Source organism: Globicephala melas, chromosome 9, assembly GCF_963455315.2.
Source record: "Globicephala melas chromosome 9, mGloMel1.2, whole genome shotgun sequence".
NCBI classification, from domain to species: domain Eukaryota; kingdom Metazoa; phylum Chordata; class Mammalia; order Artiodactyla; family Delphinidae; genus Globicephala; species Globicephala melas.
In genome coordinates this window covers 46,962,784-46,985,355 of record NC_083322.1, presented here as the reverse complement: position 1 = coordinate 46,985,355, position 22,572 = coordinate 46,962,784, and the positions used below count along the sequence as shown (strand labels likewise).

The 22,572-nt window shown below is 41.6% G+C and overlaps 1 protein-coding gene and 1 pseudogene across 4 annotated transcripts in view; one reads left to right on the top strand and one right to left on the bottom strand.

Annotated features, from left to right (window-relative positions):
• Window positions 1-22,572, top strand: part of CREB5 (cAMP responsive element binding protein 5) — a 412,090-nt gene that overhangs the window by 371,038 nt on the left and 18,480 nt on the right. The gene's annotated exons all lie outside the window — the stretch shown is intronic.
• On the bottom strand, window positions 1,687-21,964 carry LOC115853907 (large ribosomal subunit protein uL16-like; annotated as a pseudogene).

The following is a 22,572-nucleotide window of genomic DNA, read 5'->3' as shown; positions in this document are numbered from 1 at the left end:
CTCAGAATAATGGAATCTACTAGATTTCAATCTTTTTGGAAATGGGCAGAATTGTCTTTGTATAATATATCTTACTGTGCACAGAATAAATGCTCATTAAATGTATGTTGAAAGAATGAACAACTTCCCCCAAAACACCAGGGGAGCACAGAAGGAGGAGCTGCCATGCACAGCCAGTCATTCTGGGTGATCTTTATTCTACAGGAGAAAATGAAGCAAGTGTTGGCCAGTTGGAAGGGAAGAATCTTTGGGAGGGAGGCTGTCATTACCCTAGCTGAAATGGAGCCAGGTTAAAACTCTCTTCTGATTTAAAAAAAAAAAAAAAAGTCATGGAACATTTAATGACCAACCACAGTGCATCAGAGCCCAAGCTATATGTACGTCACCCATGCTCCCCAAGAGCATGTAAGAGTGAAAGATTCAGTTACTTTAAGTCTTCTGTATTCCTAAATTGGCATATATTTTAGTGGCGTGGGATGTGGAAGTCTCATATGTGCATCTGACATGTTAATCTCCCTAAAATGGTGGCCTCACTGTTTTTCCTAATGCACTTCAGGAGTATGACCTTAAATTGCATTTGAAATGTCTCACTCAGTTGTCCTGACAACTTTCTTTTCTCACAGAATCCACCTGTATCTCTCACCAGAGACATGAGTACTGTATTGAGTTGGTTTTCATGGTTGGTGTTTTATAGGTATTCTTTGAACCAACCTTCAAATTCAGGACAATATTAAATCTAAATTCACGAATCATCAGGTTCATGAGATGTGTAGATTTTGGCTGATATTATTTTGTAACCATTAAGTTCTGAAATGAGCAAAATTGACTTAATAGGAGAAGCTTTGCCTCTTACCTGGGTAATTATTGTCATTTAGAAGGAAATCAACCAGGCTGGTGATCTTCCAGCCCCATCTCCACACTTCACTGTGGGTGTCTGTTTTAAAATTTGAATGGCAAGTGCTTTGGGGAACCATTACCTAATTAGCCCTGGGTGAGAAATTCTCTTCTGTGGTGTCCTTTTGATAATATACTTAATTGACAGCTGAGGTTACCGAGATCTGAATTTTATCTGAGATCAAAACTAAGCAAAGAGCAGGAGAGAGTGCTTTCGGAGGGCTTACCATCTCTGCACATGAAAAGTGTGCAAAATTAGGATTCAGAAAGAAGTGTAACTGTTATTTCAGAAGGTAGATTAATATAGTACTAAGTACCAGTGTGCTCAGCATGAATCTTGAATACACACTCCTAGAGTCCCTGATTTTTATCCTGTGATACACACTCTATCTTTAAGTGAAAAATGGAGACTAGTTTAAAAATTTTAAACCTGGGATGATAAAAGAAAGACTTAGAAGAATGAGTACATGCTTCTTTACGTTCATTTTCCCTGTCTATATTTCCCGTCTTCCAAGAACACCAAGGGAGGCAATACTGTGTAAACAGATTGAGTAACTTAGATGTATTTTTTCTTGTTGGAATCTGATTTAAAGATTCCCCACCCTCTCCCCTGGGAAAATAGTTGGGGTTGGTTGCAAAAGAGTATCATATTTACCTCTTTGTTTGTTTAAAAATTGAGTTTTTAGTACATATCCCTCCTACTTCCAGCAAGGATTCTTTTTTTTTTTTTTGTAAAGAAAGTAGGATTTATTGGTGGGCATGAGTAAGGAGGGGACAGCAACAAGGCTTTCATTAGTGCAGGGCCCACGGTTTGTCCAGAGGGCCACGATTAGGGATGTATTTGGCCCCATAGCCATCCGGGATAAGCCGCTTTTCTGCCACCATGTTTTCAAATTCGTCGGAGTTAAACTTAGTAAATCCCCACTTCTTGGATATGTGGATCTTCTGGCGGCCAGGGAACTTGAACTTGGCCCTGTGGAGGGCCTCAGTCACATGCTCCTTGTTCTGTAGCTTGGTGCGGATGGACATTATGACTTGGCCAATGTGGACCCTAGCCACTGTGCTCTGGGGCTTTCCAAAGGCACCACAGCCTATCAGCTCCAGCACAGGACAGCATCTTGTCGATGCGGATGACAGTGGAAGAGGTGGAGCTGCACTCGGATGTGAAAACCATCTTTGCCACAGCTTTTCACCACGTATTTGTTGGCACAAATACAGGGAGCCTCCAGGGCTTCAGAGGAGCGCTGCTCATACCCATCCGACACACCATGTGGCCACAGAGTGGGAACTCATCCACCTTTGACCTCTTCCGCCCCAGGTCAAAGATGCGGATCTTAGCATCAGGGACACCTCGGCAGAAGCGAGATTTTGGGTACGGCTTGTTCTTACAATACCGGTAACAGCGAGCGGGGCGGCGTCCCACGGTGACACCATGATCTTTAGTGGTGCGCCGAAGGGAAAGAGGCGCTCCCACGCCTGCTCATGCCTTATATAGGCAGTCTGTCTTCACGCATAGGAACCATGGAGTCCAGGCGAGGGCGGGTAGACGCCCTCAGGTCGAATTTTACCTGAGATCAAAACTAAGCAAAGGGCAGTGGACTGACGAGAGTCCTTTTGGAGGGCTTATCTCTCTGCACACATGAAGAGTGTGCAGAATTAAGTCCACTCTTGCAGAAGCAGTAGTCTGTAAATGCAGATGGCCCTTCCCCTGGTCAGCTGGGCTTCCCCCACGTGAAGTCTGCAGCCTCCAATATGCTCTTCAAAGCATTATGCCATTCTGAAAGTCAGGCTGGATGCTGGGTGGAATGTGTCGCAGAAACGGAAGAACAACTCCCCATTGCTAGAGCTGCCATCACTATTTCCACTGGGCTTAGCAGTGACACGTTTGGTTAACCATTTTGTTAGCCTCCGGTTAACCACGCATGCTTTGAAAACCTTACAGAAGTGGGGAGATGTCTATATATAATGTTATTCATATAAAAAACAACCCCACAAGATACAGTTCTTTCCTTAGCTGCCACACCAAATCCAGACTCTCTATAACTGGCATTTGGTGAAAGGAAGAAATCACTTGATAAACAGCCTTGGGTGATTAATTTATCTGTAAACTAGGGTGGAGTGGAAAATTCTCTAAAAAAGGGAATTGAGCTTGTCTGAGTTTGGAGTCCTTTGACTCAATCTTGTATCCACTTCTCTTTTACAATGATTCTGCCTTATCATTGTATACGAATAAATACAAATATCAGAGCCCTTGGGTAGATAGAGCATGTTTTCCACCTCCAGTTGAGCTGACTTCCTTTCCTCCTCTATATCTTTTTCCCTTCCCTCTGGCCTTTTGCCTCTTTCTTCCTTTTTGCCTTTTCCACATGCTTTTTATATTATCTACCATCGTCTTCTAACTAGGCAAACTGTCAGGCTGCACCACAAAGAACAACGTCAGGTTCAAATCCCTTGTCTACACTGGCTCTCGAGCAGGTGACTTAACATTTATTTCTTCAGAGGAATTTCCTACATCTTCAGATCATGGGGGATGATCTTCATCACCTACTTCGAAGGTTTAATATCTGCAAAGAACTTTGCTCGCTCTAGAAGGAAGGCACTGATTTAGGACAAGCTACTACATTATTGTCGGTCCCTGGTGAGTAGTTGCTTAGGAGAAATTTGGAGTCAGAAAAGAAATTGCTTAAGCTGGAAGAGAAGACAGTTCATGAAAATGCTATCTTAAGCTTGTTAGAAGATAAATTCTTAGGCCATTTTCAATGAATAAATCAAACAGAAAGCTTTCTGTTTGGCGTTTTTAGAACGGTACTCAGTTGTGACAATATGATTTAAAGAGGTGGTTCCACATTCCCCACTCCACCACCCCCATTACTTAGGTTGTAGGCAGTGAAACAGTAGAGTTAGGTCTCTGGTTTATTGAATTGTACACCATGGAGACAATAGAAATGAAGAGGTAAAAAGATAGCTTAGCAAGAGACTGTAATTTCACTCTTAAAAGTGTGCCAAATAGTTAATGTATTCTGCTAGTCATACCTCCTGAAACAAGAAAAGCTCTCCAATTAGAAAACAGTACAGAAAACTTATTCTTCAACAGCTAGATATTAATGGAATTTTTAAAAGGCGTGTGAGAATCAACATGATTTGGATACACATCAGCTCAGAAAAAAAAGTTGTTCCTCATTTTTTGGCTGGAAATGCTCTGGACTATCATCTTCTTGGGCCTAATTCAAAAGTTCTCCTTAAGCATAACTTTTTATAAACACACAAACAACCAGACTCTTCATAAATTATAAATGGCTTCTCTTGGAAATACCTTAAATGTAGATATGCATTATAAAAAATATTTTTTTTTGCCTTAAAGGTAAACATCAACCAAAAAAACCCCCATCTTTTGTGTTCTGTTTTAGTTTCCCCATGCACAGCTTTATTCTTGCTGCTGTGTTTTGCCTAAAAACCCAAAGATTGTGCTGTGATAGAAGCTTTTATTAATGATGGTGCTCCTTCATCCCAAGTCTCTCCCAGGTTTCTCCTGGTCCTTCCTGCTCAGTGAGAACAGGCCATTGACAAATGGCATTACTGATTCTCCAGGTGCTCAGAGCCCAGGGGCTATTGGTGGATGTGCTGTCTGTGTTGTCTGAGAGCTGCTGAGTTGAGCACCGTACAGTCCAGACCACTCACAGGCAGACCGGGAACTCTTTTTTAGGAGGATCGTAGAGCCATCAGAGCAAGTTGATTTGGCTATTGGTCCAGTGGCTTTGGACCACGAACACTTACAAAGCACCCCCCAAAAAACTTAAGCAGCACTTAATGATCAGAGTTTATTACACACTCTTTCTCTTCCCCACCCCCATCCCCAGTCTTCTCCCATATCTTTGTTGACATGCTTGGGGGAACTCAAGCAGGGATCAGATCAGAGGCAAAGGAGAGTGTGGAGAACAGAATGTACCATACCATTTTACCAAGAAGAAAAACAGAACTGGTCATATGCCACATGTTAGTGAGGTGTGGATATCGATACCAAGGGGCAGGACAACTTATACTTCCATACAATCTACTACCCATAGTTTAAGAGAAACACATGGAGACTTTTTACCTATAATAACCTTGAGGCCCCCTTGGCCAGACAACACATGTCTCCACAAGGAATGGCACACATCTTGCCATTCCCCAGCAAGTGGAATAAAGCTAGAACATGACAATATGGAACAGCTGTCTTGGAGAAGCCTTGCCAACACCAGGCAGAGGTGTGTCCGGGAAGGTCCTTTTAGTCAGACATTCAGATGCAGAAGTTTGAGCATCTGAGTTACTGAGAGGTGTCCTCTGGGGATGGAGTGGGGGTGGGAGGGCAGTGCCCACTGAACACAGCTGCTCTAGGAAGGGTGTGGGTAAGGATCTGATGGAGGACTGGTGATGGGGTGCCTGGCTGCTCCACCCGAGCAGCGCACTGCCAAGTTGTGGACCTCCCGCCTCCGACACTGCCGTGCAGTGGCTCTTCATGATGGTCATCAAGCACACACCCAAGGACTGCTGTGCATTAAAAGGGGAGCAATTGGTATAGTTAATGTTGCCCGCTGTCCATCTTTCTTGGGATGATGGGAAGTGTAGCAGTGAGGAGAAATCCTATCCATCACTATTCATTGCATCACGTTTTTGCCCAGTAATGAGGTCACCCCACTCAGGAAGGGCCCTGGGATGCACATATGGTATCAAGTTTGCTGTGGGAACTTGAATCTGAATTTCATGACTTCTGTGCAATTAAAACCCCAAACTCAGTGTTGCATTAACATGGATTTTCCATAGTGAGTTATAAATGCAAAGTTCTATGTTTCATATGTCTTTTTCTAACATATGTTACTGCCTGTGTTTCTGATTAAAAGCTCATCCAAAATAAAATAACAAAGGATGACTTTTTTTCCAATAGAACTTTCTTCTATGAAAGCTAGAAATAAGCCCTTACCTAAAATTACCCAGGCTTGCAGGTGCTGGGTTTTGGGGTGTGTGTAGTGTTCACTAGCAAGACAAAGGGCATTATTCTCCCTGCAACCACCACCAGAAGGCATTCTTTCTGTGGAGAAAATTGTAGGCCAACGTTTTAAAGACATTCCATGGCTAGGCACCACTCCTGGAGACTTGCAGGCAGCAGGCAGGCAGGAAGGCAATCATCAAATATTTATTCTAAGGCCACTGTGTATTCAGCACCTTTAAAATTGCCAGGGAAACCAGCCAGGAGCATGTAATACCTGCTAGGGCCAAGTTAGTACCCAAGGTCATTCCGTAGTGCTTAAGGAGCTCAGTAATCTGAAAGGAGCAGGGAACCCTAAAACTGTAAGATGGCAGTATCTCACCTGGGTATGGGGATATTGACAGAATAGGAAAATAAAATCCAAGAAAAGGCTCATTAACTAAAGCCGATACTTAACAGTTGCACCACCCCCATCTTTTCCTTTTACATCCCCCTTAACAGACACCCAGCTCCCATTCCCTACACACAACACACATACACACACACACACACACACACACACACACACACACACACACACACACACACACACACACACACACACACACAAGCATGCACTACTGCTACCATTCACCATCATCATCACCTCTGCCCAGAAACTGAACCCAACTGAATGGATCAAGTCATCAGTTTGTTTTTTTTAAAATAATGAACACATTTTAAAAATAACAAGGCAAATGTGCTAAGCTGTGCAAATACAAGGATATTCATCACAGTGTCCTTAGAGAGGGAAAATGGTAGCAGCATGTATGGAACATCAACTGAGAATTGGGATACTCCCCTAGAGAAAATCCAGCGTCTATTAGGCATGACGTGAGATTTTGTGGGGGGCAGGGATATGGGGACACGGGCTTGTATGGCACGCATCCTGGCCTGTGCAGAGGTGAGCAGGACTCTCACCCTCTTGCATTAAGTTCTCTAATCTAGTTTTGTTGATGCAGCTGAAAAGTCACATTAGTTGTTTTTTTTTTTAAATTATATTTATTTTATTTATTTATTATTTTTGGCGGCGTTGGGTCTTCATTGCTGCATTTCTCTAGTTGCGGCAAGTGGGGGCTACTCTTTGTTGCGGTGTGAGGGCTTCTCATTGCAGTGGCCTCTCCCGTTGCGGAGCATGGGCTCTAGGCGTGCAGGCTTCAGTAGTTGTGGCTCACGGGCTCTAGAGCGCAGGCTCAGTAGTTGTGGCGCACGGGCTCAGTTGCTCCGTGGCATGTGGGATCCTCCCGGACCAGGGCTTGAACCCGCATCCCCTGCATCGGCAGGTGGACTCCCAACCACTGCGCCACCGGGGAAGCCCCACATTAGTTGTTTTGACATGTGCGTCACATGGGGTGCTCTACAAAGTCATACGCAATCCCTGCATCCTCTGTTACATATGTAACCGCCAAGCTACGTCTCCCCTGAGCTTCCAGTGTACAGTACTGGTGTTTTGGGGGGTTTGTTTTTGTTAACCAAGCGTAAGATGTTACACTGATCCCCGTTAAATTTCTCATATTGGATTCCTTGATGCTCGTCTGCCAAGATCTTTTTGGATACTGGTTCATCGTCCAGTGTATTTAACACTCTCTACTAGCTTTGTATCATGCACGGTTGATGGATGTGGCTTGTGCATTTTCTCTTTAGTTCTAAGCCAGCTGGGAGATGATAGAATTGTAGAAAAAAGAGGGTGCCAGTGTGTGGCAGAGGAGTCAAATTCCCTGAGACATACCGAAAACCTGGCTTGGACCTTATCCATTCTAGGGCAAGGTATCTTTTTGGCTTTTATTGTTCACAATACAGTGTTTCACTTAAGGTGACATAGTGAATATCAGTCATTCTCAGATGAAGTCGAGAGTTTCTGTTAGCCCTATTAAAAGATAAGAGATTCTTATTTTGCTTAAGTGCTTTATTTTTAAAATAATTTTTAGTTGACAAAATTCATATAACATAAAATTAGCCATTATAAATTGTACCTTTCAGTGGCATTTGGTACATTCAAAACGTTGTGCAGGGCTTCCCTGGTGGCGCAGTGGTTGGGAGTCTGCCTGCCGATGCAGGGTGCACGGGTTCGTGCCCCAGTCCGGGAGGATCCCACATGCCGCGGGGCGGCTGGGCCCGTGAGCCATGGCCGCTGAGCCTGCGCGTCCGGAGCCTGTGCTCCGCAACGGGAGAGGCCACAACAGTGAGAGGCCCGCGTACCGAAAAAAAAAAAAAAAATGCACAGCCTCTTAAAATGCTCACCAGCCTGCTGAATTATAAATGACAGCCCCTGAGTCAAAGAGATGCAGGGAAGCAGTATCTGAAATAGAACAATTCTATAAATGTGTGTTCATTAATTTCTTCGCTTAAGAATAAATTGAAGGCTCACTCTTGCAGAACAGTAATTACTATACGATTTAGACATTAATATAAAAAGGGTGGCAGGGAAATTGCTTAAGATTTGTCTCTGGGGTTTGTTTGGCATTTTAACCACCGAAGTTTAACATGTCACCTAGCGCTTAGGTCTGCTTTACCTCACTTTAGAAGTTATACCCGCAAATGGACAATGAGAGCGTGAAATCAAACACTGAATTCTTTTCCTTGCTTACTTTAGAATTGCCGAAGTTCCACTTTTCTGAGGTACCATCCTTATTTGTGAGATTTCCTTGCATCATTTTCCAGTGGACTAGAGTATTGATGTATAATACAATTCCTTTGTGTTTTTTAATAATTACATCATTTCTAATATCTTCAGAGTTAATACTTTTTAATGACAACATGACAAAGAGTATGAATAGTTTTCCTCCCAGACCCTATAGGATCCTCCCCTTTCCCTGGTAATCTCTTCTGCCAACCTGGTAGCCTTTTTTGAAATTTTACTACCAAACCAAAATCTAAAGCAGAAGAATACTTAAAACTGTGAAACCATCAGAGCTGAGTTACATTATACAAGTTTTGAAAGGAGCATACTTTATTCCAAGTGATTAAGCCGGGTGTGATTTTAATTAATTTTCTTAACAATGATTCTGAAATAAATGTGGATTTTAAGATCCACTCTGCTATCAGAGTTATATGATCATTCTCAACAGACATCCTGAAGCCAAGATGTGAATCTGGGCATTAAAGCTACTTCTGCCTTGGCTAAGTGAAGTTCATAGTTTGTGTAACTATCCCATGGCACCCTCTCATCCCTACCTCTTTCCAACTTTGGGAAGAATTTTGGGATCCAACTGGCGACATAGTGTCATAAAATTCCGTGGATAAGTATCAGTTATTTTTCGTGAATTCAGAGACTTAATTTCAGAAATCCTTGATACCTAGACCAAGTCAGTAATCATCGATATTGCAAGCACTCCTCCAGTGAAGGCTTCTGGAGGTGTCACACCATTGACCATGTGGACCATTCAGGAGCCTGTGTTACCACCTCTGCTGATCAACTATGTTGGGAAGGAGAAAGAAAGAGGAAATAACATTTACAGAAATACATTGGGGTGGCCACTGATGGCAATTGTTTCATGTTCAAAAGGAAATACGAAGATGGATTTTATCTTATTTTCATATAGATAGTCTCTCACTTGTGGTCAGTCAGCAACACTACATTTTGATGTTATCACGTTCTTTTCTGGAACAAAACCCAAGAGCCGTTTTTAATTAAAACCTTTCTAGAAAGAATGCTTCAACCATGCCTACCCCCCATCCAACTGAATTTCAAATATTTGTTTAATTCGGTTTGGCTTTCAGAGTCTGTAAAGCATAAGCAATCGGCCGAGCTGAAAATGGAGAAGAAATGTTTTTACAGTTCCACAAATGTTTCTAATGGGCAAGAGTGAGTTGTTACTGGGAGATAAATTGCCTGGGGTGGGTGTGGGTGGGTGTGTCGTGCGAGTGTGCTCACGCAGGCCACATGCGTGCACCCACGTGGAGGTAATGACTTTTGCGTGTACCTGGGCCTCACAGGACATGCTGTGATGCAAAACTGTGCTAAGCTGGAGAGTAAAGAGGTGCTGGGACGGGGCCACCATGGCAGCGGTCGTGCATGGTATGGGATGAGGTAGATAGCTGGTTTCTTACCAGAACTCAGATCCTGGGCAGCAGGCCCATCCTCCCATTGGGAACAGTGAACAAGGAGCTGATAAATACACAGACCGAATGAAAATGACCCCTATTGACTGAAACCAGCTGTGTCAGGCTTCGCGCCGTCTCTCCTGATTTGCTCTCTCAAATAAATGGATGTGGTAGAGGATGAGAGAAAGTAAACAGAATCATTTTTTTCTTTCTTGCAGTCGCACCTCAGTAACAGCCCTGGTTTTTGTAGCTGAAAAATATGTTTATTTGCTCATTAATTTCCCTCTCTCTCCCTTGCCTTTTCTTGGCATTGGGTAGAATGTTATTTAAAATAAGACACAGTTCGGCTTCAAAAAGAAAAATCATTCTGCAACATACAGCTTGGACTCATTTGCTGGTCATTTATCATCCCTAAGAGAGTGGGGTACAAATATCTTTATTTGGTATGTTTCAATGATTCATAGGGCGATGACTCTTGTTGGCACTGGGATACAGGGAAGCAGCGGTCTCTTTAGGACTTTTAGAAGTGCCCCAAACTGTTTAGAAATGACATGGAGAATATTAAATGGGGCATATGCACAGCAGCTCGATAATCATTTGTCTTCACCGCCTTCCTTTCAAAGATGAGGTAGGCTGGTGCTTTGGGGGTGGACTCAACCCACAGGCCTGAGATTCTCTAAGGGGTGCTTAAAAGTCTTCATTTCCACACTCGGGTGTGTGTGTTTTCTTTCCAGTACTTCAAAAAGGCTTTGGTTTTATGTGTCTCCCATTTCCTTCGGGTGGTGGGCAAATAATAATGTGCCTAACATTAGTGCCCAATAAATATTTGTTGAACGAACAGTTAAATGGAATGTTATAAGGCTTATTAGTATTATTGCCTTGGCATGAAACCTGCAAGAATAGACTTGAGGCAATCAAGTAATTTCCCTTAACAGTGCAAGCTAATTATTTGAGAGATGAAGATCTGGTGCATAGTATTTATTTGTCAGGCTCCATTTGCTCCTAATTGAAGGTGGAAAAGTTGTTTGTAGCATTGAAGGGATAACATAGTGACCCACTGCTAAACAGCTTTTCAATTTTCCATGCTACTCTTTCAGGGAAAATGTATCAAGATGAAGTTAATGCGCATTCCTTTTGTTTATTTGTGTTTTCTTTTTTGCTGTTATCATTTTTTTTAGATTTTTAAAATTTATTTATTATTTTTGGCTGCGTGGTGTCTTAGTTGCAGCACGTGGGATCTTCGTTGAGGCATGCCTTTTGTTGCGGCATGTGGGCTCCTCGTTGCGGTGCGTGGGCTTCTTTCTAGTTGTGGCGTGTGGGTTTTCTCTTCTCTAGTTGTGGCGCTCAGGCTCCAGAGCACGTGGGCTCTGCAGTTTGCAGCTCGCGGGCTCTAGTTGAGGCACGCAAGCTCAGTAGTTGTGGCATGCGGGCTTATAGTTGCCCCATCACACGTGGGATACTAGTTCGCCGGCTAGGGATTGAACCTGCATCCCCTGCATTGTAAGGCAGATTCTTTGCCACTGGACCACCAGAGAAGTCCCTTCTGTTATCATTTTTAGAGGGCAGGCAGGGTGTGGAGCGGGGATCTCTTTTGACAGTAATTTTATAATCCACCTACCTGCCTGTATGACTTCTGAAGTCATTCTGCTAATGTTGGTTGTCTGATAAAATTGTCCTTTCATATGAATGCCACCTGCAGTGATCCAAGATGAAAATGCTACATTCGCATCCTAAACCTCAGAAACTTTCATTTCTTCATTCATTCCAGAAATATGAATTCAGTGCCCAATATGTGCCAGGCTCCGTGCTGAAGCTTTGAATTTAATACTGAGCAAAAGCCAGCATGGTTCCTGCTGTCGTGAAGCTTATAATCTGGGATGGTTGGTGGGTATTAACTGAATGATCATACTAAAAATCGTAACTACAAACTGAATTTTAAAAAGAGGAATATGGTTCTACTGGGTCCATGTAACAACAGGAATTGATTTAGACCAGGAGACCAGGGAGAAGTTTACTAAGGAGGATCCTGCGGCTGAGAGTTCTAGAATGTCTGAGGAAAAGGAAAGATCATCCCAGGCAAGAAGATGATCAAATGCAAAGCGTTGGTGGGAAGGCCAGGCCACACTCCTCAGTGCCTATGCATATACTATATTAAGGGCTTGACCTTCATCCTCTGAACATTGGAAAGACCTAGAACGGTAATATATCTGAAGGTTAGGAAGTAGGGCTAGGGAGAACAGATACCTGGACCTTATCAGATCTGTGTTTGGGGGGGAAATATAAGGACCCATTCTTCATAAATGTAACGAGAGGTGATCGTGCTAAGCTCTGGATGGTCCTTTGCTGCAGTTGAGCTGCCTGGAAATTCTCACCACGCACCCTTGCCTCTGCCAAGTTTTGGAACGAGTGTATCTGGGTCTCCACTTGTGTGCTGGACTGTGCAGCAATGGCATCCTGTCATTTTTTTCTGGGTCCTGCTCTTCTTTCTGCCTTTCCTTTTAATGATGGGGAGGTGGTATAACACAGTTTATTCCTGTCTTGGCAAAGTGTGCATGGCAAGCCTTTCAGCCCCTTCTCTGCTGGCGTAGAGAACAGGCTGTGGAGGTAACTCACCTCCACCCCTCTCCAGCGGCGAGAGCTTGGGCACGTGGCTTGGTCTCTCTTTGTGCCTTGCAGGGTTGTTCTGAGGATTAGGTGAGTTAATACTTGTAAAACACAGAACGAGGAGTGGCACATAGTGAGTGCTCAGTTGATGCCAGCAGTTATTATTAGCTATTTTTACTGATAGGGCAAGGTGTCAAAGATGTGTATTGTTGAAGTGAAAAAAAGCAAGATACGAAACGATATATCATAAAAACGGCTTGCACAAACGTATTCTGATAAATGTTAAGGATATGTCTGCGGATACTTGGTGGTTATATCTGAGGAATGGGGCTTAGAAGGAAGAAGGTAGGCAGGTAGTTTTTACTTTCTCACCACATATTCTTTTCTGTTTGTTTGTTTCGTTTTTTGCGGTATGCGGCCCTCTCACCGCTGTGGACTCTCCCGTTGTGGAGCACAGGCTCCGGACGCGTGGGCCCAGCGGCCATAGCTCACGGGCCCAGCCGCTCCAGCACGTGGGATCTTCCCGGACCAGGGCACGAACCCGCGTCCCCTGCATCGGCAGGCGGACCCTCAACCACTGTGCCACCAGGGAAGCCCCACCACATATTCTTGTAGTATTTTTTTTTTTTTTTTACTATGCAGCTGTATATTTCTATAATAATGAAATTATAAAGAATAGTCTAGAAAATCCATCAATAGTATTTGCTATGTCAATTAAAAAATAATCTCAATATATTTTTTCATAATTTTCTTCACTTTTAAGTTTGGAGATGTCACTTAGAAACTTTTCTTGGAGTAAAGAAATGTGTATCTGAAGTCCAGCAATTCATCCAATGTTCACTTCTTTTGTTTATGTTCTATTCAAATAAGAGTTTTTTTAAACCACGTGCTATCCCATTGTTATAAACTTATTCTACTTGTTCTTCCGTCTCTACATATGCACAGAGAGAGCTGTCTGGAATACTGTTCACCCACCAAGCAAACAATGCATTTGGTTCATTGGTTGCTGACTTCATTGTACTTTTAAGAGTTGCTTAAATTTTTTATAATGAGCATTTTTATAAAAACACTGAAATCGGGGCTTCCCGGTTGAGAGTCCGCCTGCCGATGCAGGGTGCACGGGTTCGTGCCCCGGTCCGGGAAGATCCCACATGCCGCGGGTCCGTGAGCCATGGCCGCTGAGCCTGCGCGTCCGGAGCCTGTGCTCCGCAATGGGAGAGGACACAACAGTGAGAGGCCCGCGTACCGCAAAACAAAACAAAACAAAACACTGGAATCATTTCTAAAAATTGGAGATGCGGAGTATCTGTTCACTTTTCTGTTTAGTAATAAACACAATATGAAGCATCTAATCATTCCCAGGGATTCAGGAAGCTTAACTTTTTCAGGATGATCCTGGTGCAGGTCAGTAGCTTCTGTGTGGTACATGTTGCTCATGAAAGAGGAGGCAAGTGGGCTCAGTGGTTACTGCATCAGGACACAGGAAATGTATTCAGTGATTATCGGATATTAACATATAGTCTGTCAAACTGCCCCCCCTTTTTTTAACAAGTGGAGGCTGTTTACATTTGACTAAAGATTTTGACGAATTGAATTGGTACTTATCAATAGTTTAGTCTGACCAGCTGAGAATCATTAATATTGTACAGGGCTGGCACATGGTTGCTTCCATCATCATTTAAATACAACTCTTCCATTTCGCAGTGATTACACGCCACCATCATCAATCAGATAAGAATGCAAATCAGGAGAGAACTTTGAGTCCCCTAGTAAATATTTTATGAAGCCAATGTAAGCTTGCCAACTAGAATATCATCTCTGCAGAAGATACATTTCCAAGGGGTAACTGCATTATACAGTACTTAGTACATTGTGCCCCTCAGGATATGATGATAATTGTCCATGTACAAGAAAAAACAATTTTGAAGAAACTGCGACCAAGTTGATTGCCAACTGATTTTTTTTTTAACATCTTTATTGGAGTATAATTGCTTTACAATGGTGTGTTAGTTTCTGCTTTATAACAAAGTGAATCAGCTGTACATATACATATATCCCCATATCTCATCCCTCTTGCGTCTCGTTCCCTCCCACCCTCCCTATCCCACCCCTCTAGATGGTCACAAAGCACTGAGCTGATCTCCCTGTGCTATGCGGCTGCTTCCCACTAGCTATCTATTTTATGTTTGGTAGTGTATATAAGTCCATTACCCTCTCTCACTTTGTCCCAGCTTACCCTTCCCCCTCCCTGTGTCCTCAGGTCCATTCTCTACATCTGCGTATTTATTCCTGTCTTGCCCTTAGGTTCTTCACAACCTTTTTTTTTTTTTTAAGATTCCTTATATATGTGTTAGCACATGGTATTTGTTTTTCTCTTTCTGACTTACTTCACTCTGTATGACAGACTCTAAGTCCATCCACCTCACTACAAATAACTCAATTTCATTTATTTTTATGGCTCAGTAATATTCCATTGTATATATGTGCCACATCTTCTTCATCCATTCATCTGTCAATGGACACTTAGGTTTCTTCCGTGTCCTGCCTATTGTAAATAGAGGGGGCAATGAACATTGTGGTACATGACTCTTTTTAAATGATGGTTTACTCAGGGTTTATGCCCAGTAGTGGGATTGCTGGGTCGTATGGTAGTTCTGTTTTTACTTTTTTTAAGGAACCTCCATACTGTTCTCCATAGTGGCTGTATCAATTTACATTCCCACCAGCGGTGCAACAGTGTTCCCTTTTCTCCACACCCTCTCCGGCATTTATTGTTTGTAGACTTTTTTTGGCGGTATGCGGACCTCTTACTGCTGTGGCCTCTCCCGTTGCAGAGCACAGGCTCCGGACGCGCAGGCTCAGCAGCCATGGCTCACGGGCCCAGCTGCTCCGTGGCATGTGGGATCTTCCCAGACCGGGGCATGAACCCGCGTCTCCTGCATTGGCAGGTGGACTCTCAACCACTGCGCCACCAGGGAAGCCCCTGTTTGTGGACTTTTTGATGATGGCCATTCTGACTGGTGTGAGGTGATACCTCATTGTAGTTTTGATTTGCATTTCTCTAATGATTAGTGATGTTGAGCATCCTTTCATGTGTTTGTTGGCAATCTGTATATCTTCTTTGGAGAAATGTCTATTTAGGTCTTCTGCCCATTTTTGGATTGGGTTGTTTTTTTGATATTGAGCTGCATGAGCTGCTTGTATATTTTGGAGATGAATCCTTTGTCAGTTGCTTCGTTTGCAAATATTTTCTCCCATTCTTAGTGTTGTCTTTTCATTTTATGGTTTACGGTTTCCTTTGCTGTGCAAAAGCTTTTAAGTTTCGTTAGGTCCCATTTGTTTATTTTTGCTTTTAGTTCCATTTCTCTAGGAGGTGGATCAAGAAGGATCTTTCTGTGATTTATGTCATAGAGTGTTCTGCCTATCTTTTCCTCTAAGAGTTTTATAGTGTCTGGCCTTATATTTAGGTCTTTAATCCATGTTGAGTTTATTTTTGTGTATGGTGTTAGGGAGTATTCTACTTTCATCATTTTACATGTAGCTGTCCAGTTTTCCCAGCACCACTTATTGAAGAGGCTGTCTTTTCTCCATTGTATATTCTTGCCTCCTTTATCAAAGATAAGGTGACCATGTGTGTGGGTTTATCTCTGGGCTTTCTATCCTGTTCCACTGATCTATATTTCTGTTTTTGTGCCAGTACCATACTCTCTTGATTACTATAGCTTTGTAGTATAGTCTGAAGTCAGGGAGCCTGATTCCTCCAACTCCGTTTTTCTTTCTCAAGATTGCTTTGGCTATTTGGGGTCTTTTGTGTTTCCATACAAATTGTGCAATTTTTTGCTCTAGTTCTGTGAAAAATGCCTTTGGTAGTTTGATAGGGATTGCATTGAATCTGTAGATTGCTTTGGGTGGTACAGTCATTTTCACAGTGTTGATTCTTCCATCCAAGAACATGGTATATCTCTCCATCTTTTTATATCTCTTTAATTTCTTTTATCAGTGTCTTATAATTTTCTGCATACAGGTCTTTTGTCTCCTTAGGTAGGCTTATTCCTAGGAATTTATTCTTTTTGTTGCAGTGGTAAATGGGAGTGTTTCCTTAATTTCTCTTTCAGATTTTTCATCATTAGTGTATAGGAATGCAAGAGATTTCTGTGCATTAATTTTGTATCCTGCTACATTACCAAATTCATTGATTAGCTCTAGTGTTTTTTGATGGCATCTTTAGGATTCTCTAGGTATAGTATCATGTCATCTGCAAACAGTGACAGTTTTACTTCTTTTCTGATTTGGATTCTTTTTATATTTTTCTTCTCTGATTGCTGTGGCTAAAAGTTCCAAAGCTATGTTGAATAACAGTGGTGAGAGTGGACAACCTTGTCCTATTCCTGATCTTAGGGGAAATGATTTCAGTTTTTCACCATTGAGAATGATGTTGGCTGTGGGTTTGTCATATATAGCCTTTATTATGTTGAGGTAATTTCCCTCTATGCCTACTTTCTGGAGAGTTTCTATCATAAATGGGTGTTGAATTTTGTCAAAAGCTTTTTCTGCATCTATTGAGATGATCATATGTTTTTTTCTCCTTCAATTTGTTAATATGGTATATCACATTGATTGATTTGCATATATTGAAGAATCCTTGCATTCCTGGGATAAACCCCACTTGATCATGGTGTATGATCCTTTTAATGAGCTGTTGGATTCTGTTTGCTAGTATTTTGTTGAGGATTTTTGCATCTATGTTCATCAGTGATATTGGCCTGTAGTTTTCTTTCTTTGTGACATCTTTGTCTGGTTTTGGTATCAGGGTGGTGGTGGCCTTGTAGAATGAGTTTGGGAGTGTTCCTCCCTCTGCTATATTTTGTAAGAGTTTGAGAAGGATAGGTGTTAGCTCTTCTTTAAATGTCTGATAGAATTCACCTGTAAAGCCATCTGGTCCTGGGCTTTTGTTTGTTGGAAGATTTTTAATCACAGTTTCAATTTCAGTGCTTGTGATTGGTCTGTTTATATTTTCTATTTCTTCCTGGTTCAGTCTCGGAAGGTTGTGCTTTTCTAAGAATTTGCCCATTTCTTCCATGTTGTCCATTTTATTGGCATATAGAGTAATCTCTCATGATCCTTTGTATTTCTGTAGGGTCACTTGTTACTTCTCCTTTTTCATTTCTAATTCTATAGATTTGAGTCTTCTCCCTTTTTTCTTGATGAGTCTGGCTAATGGTTTATAAATTTTATCTTCTCAAAGAACCAGCTTTTAGTTTCATTGATCTTTGCTATCATTTCCCTCATTTCTTTTTCATTTATTTCTGATCTGATCTTTATGATTTCTTTCCTTCTGATAACTTTGGGGTTTTTTTGTTCTTCTTTCTCTAATTGCTTTAGGTATAAGTTTAGGTTGTTTGTTTGAGATGTTTCTTGTTTCTTGAGGTAGGATTGTATTGGTATAAACTTCCCTCTTAGAACTGCTTTTGCTGCATCCCATAGGTTTTGGGTTGTCGTATTTTCATTACCATTAGTTTCTGTTTTTTTTTTTATTTCCTCTTTGATTTCATCAGTGATCTCTTGGTTATTTAGTAGTGTATTGTTTAGCCTCCATGTGTTTGTATTTTTTACAGTTTTTTTCCTGTAATTGATATCTAGTCTTACAGCATTGTGGCTGGAAAAGATACTTGATACAATTTCAATTTTCTTAAATTTACCAAGGCTTGATTTGTGACCCAAGGTATGATCTATCCTGGAGAATGTTCCATGAGCACTTGAGAAGAAAGTGTATTCTGTTGTTTTTGTATGGAATGCCCTATAAATATCAATTAAGTCCATCTTGTTTAATGTATCATTTAAAGCTTGTGTTTCCTTATTTATTTTCATTTTGGTTGGTATGTCCATTGGTGAAAGTAGGGTGTTAAAGTCCCCCACTATTATTGTGTTACTGTCGATTTCCCTTTTTATGGCTGTTAGCATTTGCCTTCTGTATTGAGGTGCTCCTATGTTGGGTGCATAAATATTTACAATTGTTATATCTTCTTGGATTGATCCCTTTGATCATTATGTAGTGTCCTTCTTTGTCTTTTGTAATAGTCTTTATTTTAATGTCTATTTTGTCTGATATGAGAATTGCTACTCCAGCTTTCTTTTGATTTCCATTTGCATGGAATATCTTCTTCCAGCCCCTCACTTTCAGTCTGTATGGTATCCCTAGGTCTGAAGTGGGTCTCTTGTACACAGCATATACATGGGTCTTGTTTTTGTATCCATTCAGCCAGTCTGTGTCTTTTGGTTGGAGCATTTAATCCATTTACATTTAAGGTAATTATTGATCTCTATGTTCCTATTACCATTTTCTTAATTATTTTGGGTTTGTTATTGTAGGTCTTTTCCTTCTCTTTTGTTTTCTGCCTAGAGAAGTTCCTTTAACATTTGTTGTAGAGCTGGTTTGGTGGGCTGAATTCTCTTAGCTTTTGCTTCTTTGTAAAGGTTTTAATTTCTCCATCGAATCTGAATGAGACCCTTGCTGGGTAGAGTAATCTTGGTTGTAGGTTTTCCCCTTTCATCCCTTTAAGTATGTCCTGCCACTCCCTTCTGGCTTGCAGAGTTTCTGCTGAAAAATAACAGTTAGTAAGCTGTTAACCTCATGGGGATTCCCTTGTATGTTATTTGTTGCTTTTCCCTTGCTGCTTGTAATATTTTTTCTTTGTATTTAATTTTTGACAGTTTCATTACTATGTGTCTTGGCGTATTTCTCCTTGGATTTATCCTGTATGGCACTCTCTGTGCTTCCTGGACTTGACTATTTCCTTTCCCATATTAGAGAAGTTTTCAACTATAATCTCTTCAAATATTTTCTCAGTCCCTTTCTTTTTCTCTTCTTCTTCTGGAACCCCTATAATTCAAATGTTGGTGCATTTAATGTTGTCCCACAGGTCTCTGGGACTGTCCTCAGTTCTTTTCATTCTTTTTTCTTTATTCTGCTCTGAGGCAGTTATTTCCACTATTTTATCTTCCAGGTCACTTATCCATTCTTCTGCCTCAGTTATTCTGCTATTGATTCCTTCTAGAAGTTTTTAAATTTCATTTATTGTGTTGTTCATCATTGTTTGTTTGCTCTATAGTTCTTCTAGGTCCTTGTTAAACATTTCTTGTATTTTCTCCATTCTATTTCCAAGATTTTGGATCATCTTTAGTATCGTTACTCTGAATTCTTTTTCAGGTAGACTGCTTATTTCCTCTTCATTTGTTTGGTCTGGTGGGTTTTTACCTTGCTCCTTCATCTGCTATGTGTTTCTCTGTCTTCTCATTTTGCTTAACTTACTGAGTTTGAGGTCTCTTTTCACAGGCTGCAGGTTCGTAGTTCCCGTTGGATTTGCTGTCTGCCCCCAGTGGCTAAGGTTGGTTCAGTGGGTTGTATAGGCTTCCTGGTAGAGGGGACTAGTGCCTATGTTCTGGTGGATGAGGCGGGATCTTGTCTTTCTGGTGGGCAGGACCATGTCTGGTGGTGTGTTTTGGGGTGTCTGTGAACTTATTATGATTTTAGGCAGCCTCTCTGCTAATGGGTGGGGTTGTGTTCCTGTCTTGCTAGTTGTTTGGCATGGGGTGTCCAGCACTGGAGCTTGTTGGTCATTGAGTGGAGCTGGGTCTTAGTGTTGAGACAGAGATCTCTACGAGAGCTCTCGTCGATTGATATTACGAGGGGCTGGGAGGTCTCTGGTGGACCAATGTCCTGTACTCAGCTCTCCCACCTCAGAGGCTCAGGCCTGACATCTGGCCAGAGCACCAAGACCTGGTCAGCCACACGGCTCAGAAGAAAAGGGAAAAAAGAAAGAAAGAAAAATAAAGTTATTAAAATAAAAAATAAATTATTAAAATTAAAAAATAATTAAAAGAAGAGAGCAACCAAACCAATAAACAAATCCACCAATGATAACAAGCACTAAAAACTATCCTAAAAAAAAAAAAAAGCAGACAGACAGAACCCTAGGACAAATGGTAAAAGCAAAGCTATACAGACAAAATCACACAAAGAAGCATGCACATACACACTCACAAAAAGAGAAAAAGGGGAAAAAAAAAAATATATATATATATAAAGGAAGAGAGCAACCAAATCAATAAACAAATCTACCAATGATAATAAGTTCTAAATACTAAACTAAGATAAACATAAAACCAGAAACAAATTAGATGCAGAAAGGAAACCCCAAGTCTACAGTTTCTCCCAAAGTCCACTGCCTCAGTTTTGGGATGATTCGTTGTCTATTCAGGTATTCCAGGGATGCAGGGTACATCAAGTTGATGGTGGAGATTTAATCTGCTGCTCCCGAGGCTGCTGGGAGAGATTTCCCTTTCTCTTCTTTGTTCGCACAGCTCCTGGGGTTCAGGTTTGGATTTGGCCCCGCCTCTGCGTGTAGGTCACCCTCTGGCATCTGTTCTTTTGGGAGGTCTGAGGTCTTCTGCCAGCGTTCAGTAGGTGTTCTGTAGGAGCTGTTCCACATGTAGATGTATTTTTGATGTATTTGTGGGGAGGAAGGTGATCTCCACGTCTTACTCCTCTGCCATCTTGAAGGTCCTCCCCGCCAACTGATTCTTTAAATCTGGCCCAGACTCTTTTATTTATTTATTTATTTATTTATGGCTGTGTTGGGTCTTCATTGCTGCGCACGGGCTTTCTCTAGTTGTGGTGAGTGGCGGCTACTCTTTGCTGCAGTGCGCGGGCTTCTCATTGTGTTGGCTTCTCATTGCGGAGCACAGGCTCTAGGCGTGTGGGCTTCAGTAGTTGCAGCACGCGGGCTCAGTAGTTGTGGCTCGCAGGCTCTAGAGTGCAGGTTCAGTAGTTGTGGCGCACAGGCTTAGTTGGTCCGTGGCATGTGGGATCTTCCCAGATCAGGGCTCGAACCCGTGTCCCCTGCATTGGCAGGAGGATTCTTAACCACTGCGTCACCAGGGAATCCCGGCCCAGACTCTTTAAAAAATCTGGCCCACTGCCTAATTTTGCACAGCACAGGAGCTAAAAATGGTTTTTACATTTTAAAATGATGGAAAAATATCAAAAGTAGAATAGCATTTCGTCATGTGAACGTTATATGAAATTCAGATATCCTGTCCAATATAAGTAAAGTTGTATTGGAACACAGCATAGTCATTTGTTTACATAGTGTATACAGCTGTTTTTGTGCTAAAAGGGCTGAGTTGAGTAGTTGTGAGAGACCTTAAGGCATGCAATGAGGAAAACATTTACTATCTGACTTTTTATAGAAAAGCTTGCTGAGCCCTGCTTAGAGATCAGATTCAGGGAGAAGTTATTTGTGTGCATGTCTGTTTGCTTATTGATGGACGATGCTTTCGTGTTGGACGTACCTGGCCTGTGATGTGGTCATCAAAGAAGCTGTAGGAGTGCAGTGGTCCATATTCTTCTACTTTCCTCATTTCCTTCCCAAAGTCAGAAGAACGTTATTATGTGAGAAAATTAGATTATTAAAGGGACTGTGAGAAGTATCATGGTAACAAATGGGAAGATCTACATATTGACTCAAGAAGTTATGGATTTCTTATCTAATTTGAAGACTTAACATTAGTTCTGTTCCTATATTCCAAAATTTGAAGTGATTTCCTCTTTGGGTCTGAGAAATCTTTTGAAAGGCAAAAATCTTTTATTCTTATGACTCATCATAAAACACAGTGCCATATCGGATGGGCCCTTTGTTCAGTGGCATTATCCCATTGAATGGTTCCATTGGGTTTATACTTGCATTTGGCTGTCAGTAGGATATGATTAACAACTGGATAGTAGGAAATACCTTTTAGCAGAATATCTAGGGTATCCTGCTCATTTCCCATGACAGTTGAATTAATTAACATTCATGGCTGACATTGATTCTTCTACCTACCATAATATATATGAAAATTTGAAATTAATATAAAAGTCATACTGCTACCAGTAAAAAAATGTTAACAATAGTACCATAAAATATTATAAAATTGAAAATATGAGTCATTTTGATTCAAAATCCCTATTGTGTACACGACTGACCTCA